This window comes from Lutra lutra, chromosome X (assembly GCF_902655055.1).
Source record: "Lutra lutra chromosome X, mLutLut1.2, whole genome shotgun sequence".
NCBI lineage: Eukaryota > Metazoa > Chordata > Mammalia > Carnivora > Mustelidae > Lutra > Lutra lutra.
In genome coordinates, this window is record NC_062296.1 from 95,868,127 (window position 1) to 95,883,069 (window position 14,943).

General features: G+C 46.2%; 1 protein-coding gene across 5 annotated transcripts in view; it reads left to right on the top strand.

Annotated features, from left to right (window-relative positions):
- The first annotated feature begins 7,686 nt into the window (after positions 1-7,686).
- NLGN4X (neuroligin 4 X-linked) overlaps positions 7,687-14,943 on the top strand; it is a 311,928-nt gene continuing 304,671 nt past the window's right edge. The window contains exon 1 of one of the 5 annotated variants that reach the window (XM_047716551.1): positions 7,687-8,213. The gene's annotated coding sequence lies outside the window, so the exon portion shown is untranslated. The other 4 variants (XM_047716553.1, XM_047716552.1, XM_047716554.1 and 1 more) reach the window with 4 other exon arrangements.

Genomic DNA, 14,943 nt, shown 5'->3' on the forward strand with positions numbered 1-14,943 from the left:
ATAGAGAGGGGTTATATATGAAGGGTTTTATATTGTTTGTAACCCTGTATATATATTATATAACCCTATGTAATATATAACCTTATATGTATTATTAAAGCTATGCAGGGGTGCCTGGGTGGCTCAGTGGGTTAAGCCCTCTGCCTTCGGCTTAGGTCATGTTCTTAGGGTCCTGGGATCGAGCCCCACATTGGGGTCTCTGTTCCACGGGAGCCTGCTCCCCCCCACCACTGCCTGCCTCTCTGTCTACTTGTGATCTCTCTCTGTCAAATAAATAATAAATAAAATCTTAAAAAAGAAAAAGAAGAAAAAAATAGCTATGCATAGTATGTATAAATACATACATAATATAAATTATAACTATGTGTGTATTCATAGAATCCTATGTATATAACCCAGACCTATTTTTGGTATAAACATATATACATTTTCTCTATGAGATATATATGTGTGTATGTGTATTTATATATTTAATTCCCTGTAACCTAGAGAGAGGACGTTTAATGCACAATTTTCATAATTTTCAAGTGTGGTGTGTGTTCCTACGCGTCAAAGGGACGCAGGGCTTGTGGAAGATTCTCTTAAAAAGCCTTACACAGGGGCGCCTGGGTGGCTCAGTGGGTTAAGCCGCTGCCTTCGGCTCAGGTCATGATCTCAGGGTCCTGGGATTGAGCCCCACATCGGTCTCTCTGCTCAGCGGGGAGCCTGCTTCCTCCTCTCTCTCCGCCTGCCTCTCTGCCTACTTGTGATCTCTATCTCTATCAAATAAATAAATAAAATCTTTTGCTGCGAAAATCATTTAGGAATGAACTCCAGCTGTATGGGATTTAGAATTCTCAGTTTTCAATACAAAAGCTATAGTTAATGGCTTTCTCATCGACAGTGAGTCCTGTCCAATTCAGGAACTGGGGATACTTTCTAAACCTCAGGGCCATTTAAAAGTCATTTAGGCTGATCATACCCAGGGATGAATTTAAAAGGGAAAGAATTTAAAATAATCACGTGGAAAGTCAGCACGGAGAATATCTCTGTATAGTGGACGCCTGTTACATTATTAATGGTGTTTTATGGGTTTAAAATAACAAGAGGACAAAAGCTTAGGAAAGACTGGAAGTAGACCCTCGCCCGTGATGATTTAATGAGTCCCATTTCTGAGATGCAAACATGGCATTAGGGTCACACACAGCCTTTTTATTGGAAAATATAAGCTTTAATGCATTTCCTTAAAGCTTCCTAAGTCTTATAAAAACACTTTACCTACAAAACCGATGAGGAGGGGCACCTGGGTGGCTCTGGCATTAAGCATCTGCCTTTGGCTCAGGTCATGGTCCCAGGGTCCTGGGATCGAGCCCCACATCAGGCTCTCTGCTCAGCAGGAAGCCTGCTTCCCCCTCTCCCACTCCCCCTGCTTGTGTTCCCTCTCTCGCTGTATCTCTCTCTGTCAAATAAATAAATAAAATCTTAAAAAAAATTGGATGAGGAAGGATTAGACAATTGCTTGTGTCTCTTCCCAGTGAGTGTCTATAACTATATTAACATGGAAGAAAAGGTCTGTACCTTACAGCTCTCTTAAGTGATTGACATGAATTTGAAATTCATTATAATTTAACATTGAGGGGTCTCAAGTTTTCTTTGTATCATTGAAAGGACAAGGTTGTATATATAGCAACGTTATATATATAATATATATTATATATATACTATATATTATATATTGTATATATGTATATATAACATATATATGTCATATATACACATATATAACAAAGTTTTATATACATACAAGGTTACATATATATAGCAACTTTGGAATATACAATAAGAATTTGTAAAACACTAAGGGAGTAAATATTTTTAAGGTTTCCACCATTTTCTCTTATTCAACCTATATTGTTCATCCTATTATAATCTAATCATTAGATCCAATTTGGGAGTATTACTACTTAAATATTCTATAATAAATTAAGTACATAATGAAATTTAATTATATTTGTTATATATAATATATGTCTGAATCTCTATCCATTTATTATATATCTATCATCTATAGACAGATATTTCTATATCTATAGATCAATATCTATATTCTATCTATATCTATATGTATAGATATATCTATCATCTATCTATTGATCTATCATATAAAAGTTATTTTATATTCTTTTTTTAAGATTTTATTTATTTATTTGACAGACAGATCGCAAGTAGACAGAGAGGCAGGCAGAGAGAGAGGGAGTGAACCAGGGTCCTCGCTAAGCAGAGAGCTCGATGCGGGGCTCGATTCCAGGACCCTGGGATCATGACCTGATCTGAAGGCAGAGACCTTAACCCAGGCACCCCTTCATATTCTATGCTTTCTCAAATTTATTAAAATTCATGGTCTGACGTGGTCTCACAGGACTGTGGCCACTCAAAGCATTTACCATCATAATGTTGCAGAGATTTTTTTTTCCAAGAGTGTGTCTACAGGGGTAAATGAATGCAAAAAAAACCAAAAAACCAACAACAAATAAATAAATACATAAAAATAAAGTGGGATAGTTGTATTGATAAGAAAGGCTATTGATTAAAAATATTTCAACATTAACTGCTTATGGGCAAAGACCACATATTATTTTTCCATCCTAGGTGTTTGAAAAAGTTCTTGGAATAAGCAACAATTCTCAGATTCATGATCATTAAATAAATAATAAGAGTAGCAATCAGCAAGTTACTTAAGAACAACCCCACCTCAATCCCCTATCTCTGAATTTGTCATATCAAGTCCCCATTCCCCAACCCCTCCATTGTAAGACTATAATCGTGGCTTCAATTTCCTCATCCCCAGGATCCCACTCATGAACTTGCCTACAACATTCCCCAGAAGGCTGTCCATAATCCGTTGAGTCCCAAATGCAACGGTTGTCTCGCATCCTTCCCCTTATGATTTCTGCAGTTTCTGCAGCTCTGCACACAGTGAAATCCTGCCCAGTCCTCTGGGAGTTGAAACCCCTCCCTTGAATTCCATACCACACCTTGCTTTGCCAGAGCTCTTGAACAGATGGGACCAAGCTGCTGCTTCGTGCTCAGGCCGCCATTTGGACGCCTACTCCAAAGTCGATTGCTCCAAAGACCTGTCTCTCCATTTAAGCTAACACTTTCTCTCTTACACACCAAAATTCCAAGTATCCCATGCATCTGGTTTGCTGTCAGATTTACTGACACTACTCTTAAGCTTTCTATTCCCATCAAATATCAACCTTCCGAGGTTGGAATTTCTATTCCCATCAAATATCAACCTTCCAAGGATCTTTCAGCATCTCAAGTCAGAGTCTCCAGTTTTCTTCCCACTCAACTTCTTTTGGTTTTGCATATTATCATTGATCGTAGTCTTTCCATCTTGCCACATCATGGCATCTTCTAGACTCTTCTCGTTCTACGGTTCCAGCCCATCATTAACAACCTTCTAGGATTCCCAGTCTTGCAATTACTCCACTCACCTCTTGGTTTTAACTTTTACCATTGCTACCTTAGATTGTGAATGCTACAAAAGATTACTAACTGGGCTCTCCTGTTCTAGAATGTTCCTGCTATAGGCTATCCCTAAGATGAAGCCAAACCCTGAACCCACCCTGAAAGTAAATCTGTGCCTCTCGTAGGCTAGAGTCTGCCGTGATTCCAGTCAATGGATGTCCATGACCCTCCATGACTTGGTCTGACTGATGTCTCATTATTCTTCTTCAGGAATGCTATGAACCTACCACGACCTCACCACCATTAGTATGTTCATGGTTGAATTTAAAGTCTTCCTATGAAAGATGCATTTAGCAAAAATGCAGGTCCCTAGAGCTAACTCAAGACCCACTAGATCTGGATATTCAGCATTGAGTTCCAAGCATGGAAGCTAAGAACGTGGGTCCTTAGGCAGCTTGAACTTTCCGAATCTCTGCTCCAAGTTCTATCCTCTCTTCCACACTATGTTTACTTAGAATGATTTCCCACCTCTGCTCTCCAAGTCCCCAGAAAAACCTTAGTTATAGATGAAAGATTTTCTCATCTCTCCTTCAGGAAGCTTGTTATGCTTCTCATATGCTTCCAAGATGGTGCATACCATACATTACCTTGGATTTTACTGACTTAACACCCTCTTAGACTTTAAGCATCTTGCATATTATACATATTTATATCTCCAATACTGTGTAGCAATTAATCAGGTAGTATATATTACTATTACATTAATAATTATTGTTCGACTTTGTCATATTTCTGTCTTGTTGTAATCCTTGAAGTAGCTGAGTCATGACTTAGTATTGCAATGGCCCACCTGGTTTAGCCAAGACTGCATTTAGGGTTGATTGTATCAACTCCGCAGAAGCATGAACATTATCCCAGAATCGGGTGGATGGAGACAACAAGATGGAAACATCAAGAAGAGCAAGGGTGCAGTGGAGATGGTCAGGCTCCTTCCATTTCCTCTGTACCAGACTCAGTTCATGTCAGTGGCTCTTCTTTGTAGGCCATGGGTTTATATCTTTCCATGACCAGTTTCTTCATCTCGGCGCACACTGTGCGACTAGATCTCCAGTGGGAGCATAAAGAATTACACCCTTATTGCTCCCAGAATTCTGGATTTAAAACCTTTCCAACTCCATTCACCACATTACAACCTGTTCTCCCAACAGGGTAAGAACTAGTGTGTTTTGGTTCTTCTTCTTTTGACCCTGGTCTCATGTGATTAGGATTAGGGAAAATTATAAACTCATACAATCATACATTCACTTTTTCTTAACGAATTACTCCGCTAAAGTGTTTTTTTTCGGGGATCTGAGCTTTTTTTTTTTTTAAGTATTTTGTTAAAGCACAATAAAATCATTCAGACCAGGTAACAGACCTCAAGAAACAGGTCTATTACTACACCAATTCACCCTCAAACTAAGACATTAAGATCTTACCCATGGATCCAAGCTCTCCCTCCCCAAGTTCACTTTTTTTTAGGCTGCCATAACGTATTTAGACATGACCTCTCCTACACCCACATCAGTTCCCGTTTTCCTTTTCTTCTCTCTCTCCATTACTCAGGACATCATTTCTCTAGGACACCCGCCCTCCCAAGAGACTCAGAAAGTATCTCCTTTGTTTTCAGAGTTTGGTCCCCTCTAGCTCATTCTCCACAGTGATTGTCCTAAAACGTAAATCCGATTCTTTTTCTCCTACTGTGACTTACACTATGTACCCAGTGCTCTACCGTCGACACGATAAATTCCACGTGTGCAATGGCATTCAACATCCTCTACACACAGGTCCCAGAACACACCTTCACCCTCTTGTCTTACCTGCCCCATTGGTGCCCAGCGTGCCCTGCTCACACCACACCCTCTCTGCTTCCAATTCCCACTGACAGGTAGTCGATGCTATCCATTATCTGCCGGATTTCTGTAGCGTTCTTCCTCAACTTCTGCAGCTGATCAATGGCTAGGTACTTCTCCTTCAAAGAAAGACCCTTCCTTCAGCATTCCCACCTCCATGCATCCCTATGAATTCAGACATCAGAGCATTCTCCCCATACCTTGTGATCATTTCCTTTTCTTACACTATTGGCCGCCTTGCCCACCAGACCGTATGCTTCTTCAAAAATAAATGGGTGTGTCTTCCTCACAAATGCATTTTCGGTGTTTAGGATTATGCCTGTGCTCAACGAATACTTGAATTTATAAGTCAGTGAATTAATTAATACATTCTTGGTAAAGCCAATGAGTTTCGGGCCTCCTATAAACTATTGTGTTCGGGTGGAGTCCCTTTTCCAAGCTCTGCTTTGGGAAATACATATGTCTTCTATTATTGGATATATATATATATATATATATATATGTAACTTATTATGTAATATGTATAATATATATAGTATGTATAATTAGAGAAATATATAACTTATATAATGTGTATATTTATAATATATAAAATATATTAATGTATAATATATATAATATATTACTATTATATATGATATATGACTTATATCATAAGCTATATATGACTTATTAAATATAACATATTGTTTTATTATTATATAATTAATTGTTATTATATATAATGTATTAGATAAGTCATATATACCATATATAATAAGTTATATATAACATATGACTTATGACTTATTATATAATTATTATATTGTTATATATGACTTATGAGTCATATATATGTGTATCTATATAATAAATATATATAATTTGTTATTATATATAATAAGTTTTATATATACATATGCAGACATAGATTTGTATACATCTTTTTGGTAACAGGTGTTCTCATACATAGTATCTCACTTAATCATCCCCAGAAACCCACAAAAGATCACTTTAAAAATCACACTTTGACGGCTGTAATCTCTCAGATTCACAGACTAGGACCCACTTTCCAATATGTCAAAGCTAGCAAGGGTAGACACTTAAAATGAAAGCAAGTAACCTGACTCAGTATCCATCACCTTCCCCTTTATTGCCCTCCTAACGCACCGTAAGTTTCTCTCTCAAAACTTGGGAGGAATCCCTGATTTTTCCAACACAGCAAGTACCGACTGCAGGCTGATGCCTACATCGGCCGTCTAGGCGCAGAAGGCACGGTGACAATGTCCTCTGGGTAGGGGACATCACCTTTTTCCTTCAATAAAAACATTTCCGGGCTCCTGGGTGGCTCAGTGGGTTAAAGCCTCTGCCTTCGGCTCAGGTCATGATCCAGGGTCCTGGGATCGAGCCCCACATTGGGCTCTCTGCTTGGCAGGGAGCCCCTTTCCCGCTCTCTCTCTGCCAGCCTCTCTGCCTGCTTGTGATCTCTGTCTGTCAAATAAATAAATAAAAAATCTTTTAAAAAAATAAATACATTTCCTTCAATAAAGACACCCTTCCATAGATACATCCTGTGAAATAATTTTAGGAAAAGCAAGCTCTGATTTAGGGCTTCTTGAAAGTTGAGTCCTGTGTTAGCTCCTATCACGATGACACAAGCAAGTCCCTACTTCTGTCTTCTCCATTTTACGGATGCAGAGACAGAGACAGAACACTTAAATCCACGCCTAAGGTCGTGTGCAACTGAGCCCCAGCAAGGTGGTTTTAGCATCTATGTTGGTACAGCATCCCCTGACTTATCAGTTAGAAACCTCAGACACGGCCCATGCAGTGCCAGCTCGCTCCAAGCCAAGGATACATACTAGATCCTACCGGCAAACTTGAAGTTGACCAGAGAAGGATTAACTGGACCCTGGAAGCAGGTGTTTAACGATAAGTGGCCAAATCCTAAAAACCTCTCCCAGTGCTGTATTCATCCAAAACATGACTGTGTCAGAAAAGAAGCAAACAAAAGGTATGGACCCATCACCTGGGCGTCAGGGAGGCTCTGTCCTTTACAGACCTTCCATTGCAATTTGATGCAAAAAAAAAAAAAAAAAAAAAAAAGAAAGAAAGAAAAAAGATACTGTTGCTTCCAGTGTAACCACACCACCACCCTGTTACAGTAACATATTTGTCAGCCCAACCGCAGGGCTCCTCTCGGCCAGCCTTCTTGCGGTGCAAACCGTCCAAGAGTTAAAGATGTTTGCAAATACTGTAGCGTGTTTGGGGTGGAGGAGAGCGGAACCAACCCCAGCGGCAGCCGGCTTTGTTCCGCGCGCGCCAGTGGCATGGTGGCCCCGCGTGACGCGCTCACCTGTTCCGCCACTCTGGCCCCGGGGATCTCTGTTACAGCTGGTTTGCACTGGGATTAGCTGCTCTTTGCATCGGCTTGTAGCTGTGGATGTGGTTTCTGTAGTGATGGGACCCAGTGCGGAGATCCATTGGCTGCTGGCTGTGTAAATTTCATTCAGTTTGGTCCAATAGCAGAGGGGGATCGGGGAGACATCAGGAGCTCTCTCTCCAGTCTCCCCTCTCCCTGGCAGACCCGTCTCTGTCTCTCCGCACAGAGCTCTCATTCAGACCCCGCTCTGCCCTTCCTGCTTTCACTGGGTGGCTTTTTCCTCCTCTTTGGGGCCGAAACAACGAATTTCCTCCCAACGGCCGGTGGTCCCCACATTCCTCGGGAGGAGCAGATCTAGGGAAGTGGGGCGGGGGGGATTGGAAAAAGCACAGACTCCCGGACTCAACACAGCCTTCCTGAATCCTACCCTCCGTCAGGGTTCCCTAGAAAAATCTGGATGTGTTGAAAACAGCCATTCCTGGCAATGCAGCTCTTCCACGACTAAGGTAGGTGCCGTGTTAAGATGGGTCTCTGGGTCATGGATGTATTTTCCAAGCCCTTTCAACACTGGGACGTGCGTGTGCGCCCCAGCCAGAGCCTCCCCAAAGGCGCTCGAGTTCCACTTCCTCCAGGCCTTTTCTTTCATTTTATTTTGGAAATTCGGACAAGACTTCGCCCATCTGCCGCTCCATTTCTTAGGTGTGGGTGGGAGTGTGGACGGATATGTGGGGCCGGTCCTGTGCTAGCTTCATGCAAAGATCCACACTAACATTGCATTTTTAATTTTTTTTTTCCTTTTGACTTAAAGAAAAAAAAAATTGGGACCCCCCCCCCCCCCCCCGGGGTTTGGAAGTATTTTGCTGCAATCAGCTCTTTGAACGGCCCTGGGGCCGAGTGTGATGTGTTTACAAAGTAGCGCTGTCTTACATACAAATAAACAGAAGAGTGTGGCGGGGAGAGGAGGAAGAAAAAAAAATTTATCTGCAGTAGAGGGAGAGCAGGAGCAAACCGTCAGTTCTCTGCAAACCGGGACTGGAGATGAAGACAGGACTACTTCTGGAGACTGTGAGCAGCCACGAGCTTTTTTGGCTTTTTTTTTTTTTTTTTCCCTTTTCTCTCTCTTTCTCTCTCTTCCTCCCTCCCTCCTTCTTCTTTAAGGAAACTGTCAGCTACCAGCTCCCGGGCTGCTTTTTTTTTTTTGGGGGGGGGGGTGTTAACCAGAGAGGAAAAAAGGAAAACAGGCTTGGCCACGGTTGCATTAAGCGATTTTTTTTTTCCCCTCCATCCTCTGCCGGCCTCGTAGAAGATGACGGCTGATGTGATACACGAAATAACGCACGTGATTGATTAGGACCTGGCTGGGCTTTGCTGGGGAGCGACCCGGGCGCGCCGGAGACCCCGGGTGGAAACCAAATGACGGTAGCTTCCAGTGGCTTCTGCAAAGCCGGGGAGCGGGCTCCAGGCCCCCCTTTTCCCGTGCGTGTGGGTAGGGGGGAGGCAGGCGGCGGAAAGGGGGGGTGGTGGCGGCGGTGTTTTGCAGCTTCGGGAGCCTTTGGGTCTGGCCTGGACCTTTTCGGGGGGCGCGCAGCTGCCTGGCGAACAGCATCCCCGCGCCGCCTGCGTGTCTGCAGGACCACAAAAGTTGGTCGCTGCGGGAACGGGCGCCCGGCGCCCTAGCCTGGGTCTCCGGGGAATGCCGACCCCAAGTCGCTGCTCACAGAGAAACCGGCTCCCGGGAGCAGAGCTCGTGGGGCGCACGGCCGGCCGGTCCCCTGGCCTGCTCTGGAGGTAGGAGTCGGTTCCTGTATGTGGACCCCCCCACCTTGGCCTCGGGGAACCTAGCAGAAACCCCCATCCCAAGCTCTCCGCCGTCCCGCGCTGCAAATTCCCTCCTGCCCCCCAACCCCCGGCTTCCGCGGCCGATTCCTGCTCCCCCCACCCCAATCCCGCGCGGCTCGGCCTGGCCCCCCTCCCACTCCAGTGGGCAGAGCGGGTCGCGAAGATCCGGCTCCGGGCTGCCCGAGGCGGGGGCGAGGGCACAACGGGGAGTGGGCGCCGGGCTGCGCGACCCCGGAGGCAGCCGGCGAACTTGAGTCCCGCCCCCTCCCCCAGGCCGCGGCGGCGCCCCTCCGCCTGCGCCCGCACCCGCGTGGCCCGACCTGCGGACGTGCGGGCGGGGGTGGGAAGGGGCGCCGTGTCGCGGGGCTGCAGACCCTGCGCCGGGGCGGGGCGGGGGACCGCGGGCTGGCGGTCGTGGGGGCAGGGCCCTGCTCCCCGGCCGCGCGGCCGACCCCTCGGCTGTCCCCTCCCCCGCCCGCTCTCCCGGACGCCCGCCGCCTCCCTGGGCGCGCTCACCCGTCTGCCTGCCGGACGCCCCCCGTCTCCCCGCGCGCGCCCCCCACTCTGACCCGGCTCCCTCGGCCCGGAGAGGGCGCGGGCTCGGAGTGCTGGGCGCGGGTCTCGCGGGCCGGCCCCGGGGTCCGCGCGCCGGGATCGGGGCCCCGTGCGGCGCGCAGCCCTGGGCCCGGGCGCATCACTCCGGCGCCTGCTCGCCGCCAGACACAGCGCCCTTTCTTCCCGGGGCGGGGGCGGGGGCGCCCAGAGCCCCGCACTCCGGGCCCGCGGGACCACCTGGGAGCGCGCGTCCGGCCGGGAGGGCGCGGGGCACGGCCTTCTGCGTCCCCCCGCCCTGCCCCAGCAAAGCCTCCCTCCCTTTATTTTATGCTTTTTTTTTTGGCTGCGGCTTGTGCTCGCTCGGACTCCTTGTGCTCAACCGACCGGCAGGTGTGCGTCTGTGTATTTTCGGAGCCGCGGGGCTGGGGAGGGGGCGCCGGAGGCCGCGTTAGGGGCCCGGGGGGAAGGGAGGTGGTGGCGGGGGGGGGGACGGCCCCCGCGGAGGGTCCGGGCCGCAGTTCGGGCCAGTCGCCGGCAGTGCGCGGAGCGCCCGAACCCGAGCGCGCTGGCGAGTATGGGGCGAGTGGGCACCGCAGATCCCAATCTCGCTTTTGGACCCAACTTAAGAAATGTGGGGTGAGGGCTGCTTGGTGGGGGTTATTAAACCTAGCAGGTGCTGTCCTTGCGAGCAGAATCCACAAGGTGGTGGTATGGAATCTGCTTGTGATTTGGGTCCCCCCCCCCATTTGGTCAGTTGGAGAGGGGGGGACGGTTTTATGTGCTCACATCTTATGCTTTAAGAAGGAATCTATGGCTTCGGCATCAAGGGCGCGTTGCCTTAACTGCCTTCTAGTGAGAGGTGGGGCGAGCGAGGGCCATGCCCAGAGTCAGCACTTAGCAGGATTTCAGGGACGCAGAAAAGGAGGAAAAAAAAATGGGGTAAAAGAAGGCAAGAAAAAGTTTAGGGAGACCTAGTTATCCTGATGCAGAATTTGCAGCCAGTGTGGGCGTTCCGCAGGCAACACACAGGGGCCCGCTGAAGCCCGAGTGGGGAGGTACGTCCTGCAGTCCAGGAGAGAAACAGATCCGACTTCCCGTCAGAACAAAGCCACCTCAGCCGCTCACACGGCTCCACGGTGGCAAGGGACATGCTCACCGGCTTCCTAGAGGGTGGCAGAACGCAGAGAAATGAACACAGTGCACCGAAATCTGCACTTTTGTGGGGGCGGTGAGGAAGGGGTGGGGAGAGAGTGCAGAAGTATTACGTGCCTTGAGTTGTCTGTGGGAAGAGGTTAACAGGAAGCGTGGAAAAAAAAAAAAATCTCAGGATAGGTTTCCCTGTGTGCACGGAACACAAGAGAAACCGTTAATAGCACATGCTTGCATCCATCCCTTATTTCCAGAAAGAAAAAAAAAAATCTAGATTTTGTATTTGTTTTTGTCCCCATATTGGGAACATAAGAATTTCACCAGGGGGTAGGGAAGGCTCTGCAACTATGTATCTTTTTTTTTTTTTTCAGATTAGACTTCCAGAATTGTGTTATCCAAGGAAATGCTATATATATATGGCCATATATATATATGGCTTAAATGTATGGCATAAATTTGTAGCTATGGCAGTTTTCAAGAGTATCATCTTGGCGTGGAATAAAATGATCAGGACCAGTTGTAGCAAGTGGAAAATTACTTCATCAGTTTAAATCACTGAATTCAAATGAGAGACTTGTGTTCTTTGGGGAACCTGGGAGGATTTGGAGCAGGAACTGAATGATAATTGTATTTTCATAATAATAGCTGTGATCCGATGCTGGCTTTAAGGTGTTTTGACATGTTTTTCTGGGGTAAAGGAATGGTTGCTTTCCTTTGTATCATTTTTTTTTTTCTTCTACAAATATTGCTGAATGTACGTTTGGTCTTAAATGCTGCAGTCCGCCGATTTTGAGCAAATCTAAGAATAGAAAAGATACTTGATACGTAACTGATTGCCCCAGGAGGTGGATGAGGCAGGTACCGAGCTGTTGCTAAATTTGCAAGTGAATGAACTTGAGGATTGTGGCAAGTTCTTTCTTTCTTTCTTTTTTTTTTTTTTTGGCATGGAATGTGTAGACTAATGATAAGTATATGGGGGTTTCTCTCTTTATTTCTGAACTTGGCCTTTTCATTTGGGTTCCTTTGTAGTAATTTGTGGAAAGCTTCTGGTCTCGGCACAAGGGATAGCGTGCTTACTGGCTAAGCCTGTTACGTTGCTTTCAGAATGTGCAAGGGTCTTTTTCAGAACTCTTTAGAATATGGTCCCTCTTACGCCCTGACCACAGGGAGGAGGAAAAAAAAAAAAAAAGCCTGGCGATGGTTTTTACAAAAGTAAACATTCAAGTGCTTGGGAATCTGGCTTCTGTGTAAGAGTCTGTGGTTTGAAGTAGAGCTCCGTATTTGAAACACGGAATCTGTGGCCGAGGACGACGAGGACCGCAACTTGTTGATGGAATCTATCTTACTCCAATGACGTTTCAAGATAAACATATTTGACGTCCCTAAATCCTCACCCGGCAGATAGGCTTTTCTGGCTAAAGTTTACTTAAATCCCAAACATGGGGAGCGCCGATTTCAGTATGCTGATTTTAACTGTAAGGAACACTTTTTCTTTTCTTTTCCTTTTTTTTTTTTGGGGGGGGGAGCAGTATATAAACCACTCTGTGTTTCTTTCTATGATGTTTTCCACGTTAACAATAGATGTTATGTTCCCCAATGAGAAAAATACGTTCAGGGGTTAGATTAGACAAGTTGCATAATTTTTTTTTTTTTTTTTGAGAACAGACGTCATGTTCTACTTAATTACGTTAAATAGTAATAATGATCTGAAGACAGACTGTGCCCTCTGTGCGGTAACAACGGATTTCTTAAACTCGTCAGCTACCAGTTCCCGATGCCATGGGTGGCGTTTGCCCATTCATGGGCCATTCCCCTCATGAATGTTTTCCAGTTTTGTCATTTTTCTCTAAACAACCTACATGGGGCCTTTCAAAGCCTTCGCTGTTCTTTGCTTTGTGAGTGGCAGGATGGGCAGCCCTCCTTTTTCTCGGGGAGGACGGAGGAACAGGAATGAGCAGGGCGTTGAAATTAAGGCCTACAGGTTTGCCATTTCGCCATGGCCTGTCTTTGCACAGACCTGTAGGCCAAGCTTTTCTCTCTGCAGTAGTTACAACTCAACAAAGGTAAAAGTTTCTTAAAATCACAACAATGGAAAGTTGCTCGCTGGGCACATCCCGTCCATCCAGGGCTCCCTTCAAACTCCAGACACTGAGTGTTGAGTTCCCTGGTCAGGTGTGTGCCTGCCTGAGCTCTATGTGCCTGTACAAACTGGCCAGTTTCCAGAATGGTCCTTGTATCTCGCCCAACCCTCCCTTCCTCCCAGAAGTGATACCTTCAGGAAAACAAACCAAACCCCAACAAACATAACCTACACAGTAAGATGAAGCTGTAGTGAACCGATTCCCGAGTGGAGAAAGTGTCATCTTTGCATCATTTAGGGAGAAAACGAAGAAGCATGAAACCTTAAACCTCGTCGGAATCAGTCTCCAGGAGACAGATCTTTATTTGGGGTAGTGGTAATGCAATGGCTTGTGCTTTCACAGGTGTGTGGGAATGTGTGGAAACAATTCAGGGTTTTGTTTGGGTGCCTTTCTTTAAGATGAATGTTCTATAAATAGTGATTTGCTACAGTAACCGAGTGCTATTTTGGGATGACAATGGGACCTTCTTGGTTCTGCCTGTTCATGGTGCTGAGCCTTCTGGTTTCAAAAGGCCAATTCCTCATGGCATGATGAGTTATCTGGGCCTGGAAGTTATCATCCCAGGTGCATGTTTAGATTTTATGTTATTGGGGTAAGAACACGGGAGCTGAGGTCTGGCCTCTTAGCAAACTTTCCAGCGAAGGGCACCCTTTTGCTAACACTGGGTAGGAGGTAGTGTTGCTCAGGTCTCAAATTTGCTTATCTGGTTTAGCTAAGAGATTACACCCATTGCTTCCTAAAGCCCCTTTCTCGGTCTCCCCATCCCCTGGCAAGCACCATTCCCCTCTATGAATCTTGGAATTTGAGTAAGTTATACACCTGCCAGCATTAGCTGCTCCTCTCTAGGCGCCATTGCCTTTTTTTTGTTTCTGTTGGTGGTGCCATCCTGTCCCCTCTCCCCCATCGTGCCCCCTCCCCTGCCCCCATTGTGTCCCTGGCCTGGAAGAGCAAAGGATACAAATGTTGCAAATTTTGCAAAGTGCCCCCTCTTTGAAGCCTGGACCTTGGCCTGCTCTCTTTGGACCATAAAAACAAACGACTTGGTGAGTTTGAAGTCGCATTCCTTGCTGGGGTTTCGGACCCTTTAAACAAAGAACCACGGTTACTGACGCTGAGTGGCGCTGACTGGAAACCGCACTGAGAAGGCTGAGGCTCCTTTTTGCAAAGTGTGGCAAAGGTCTCTTGCTCCGTTCCCATCGCCCTGATGGGATTTGAGCTCGGTGTCACTTTCCTTGTTTCGCATTTCAGCATCACCAAGGCTTGGTTCACAGCTGGGGCAGGGACGAGGGCTGCATTCCTTGGCTGGTCTGTGACACGGAATGGGTGTTGCTCTCAGAAACCCTGGGGAGGGTTTCTCATCTGCTTTTCTAAGTCAGTCAGAAATGTCCTTGTGGGCTAAAGGAATGTGGTAATGATTGAAACGTGTGTGTTTACCAACACAAGGACGCCCAGATGCACAAACGTAACCAAGACCTATTTTCCTTTCTTTCTTTTTTTAAAGACTTATTTGTTTAAAAGACAGAGGCAGAGAGGGAGAAGGAAGCAGACTCCC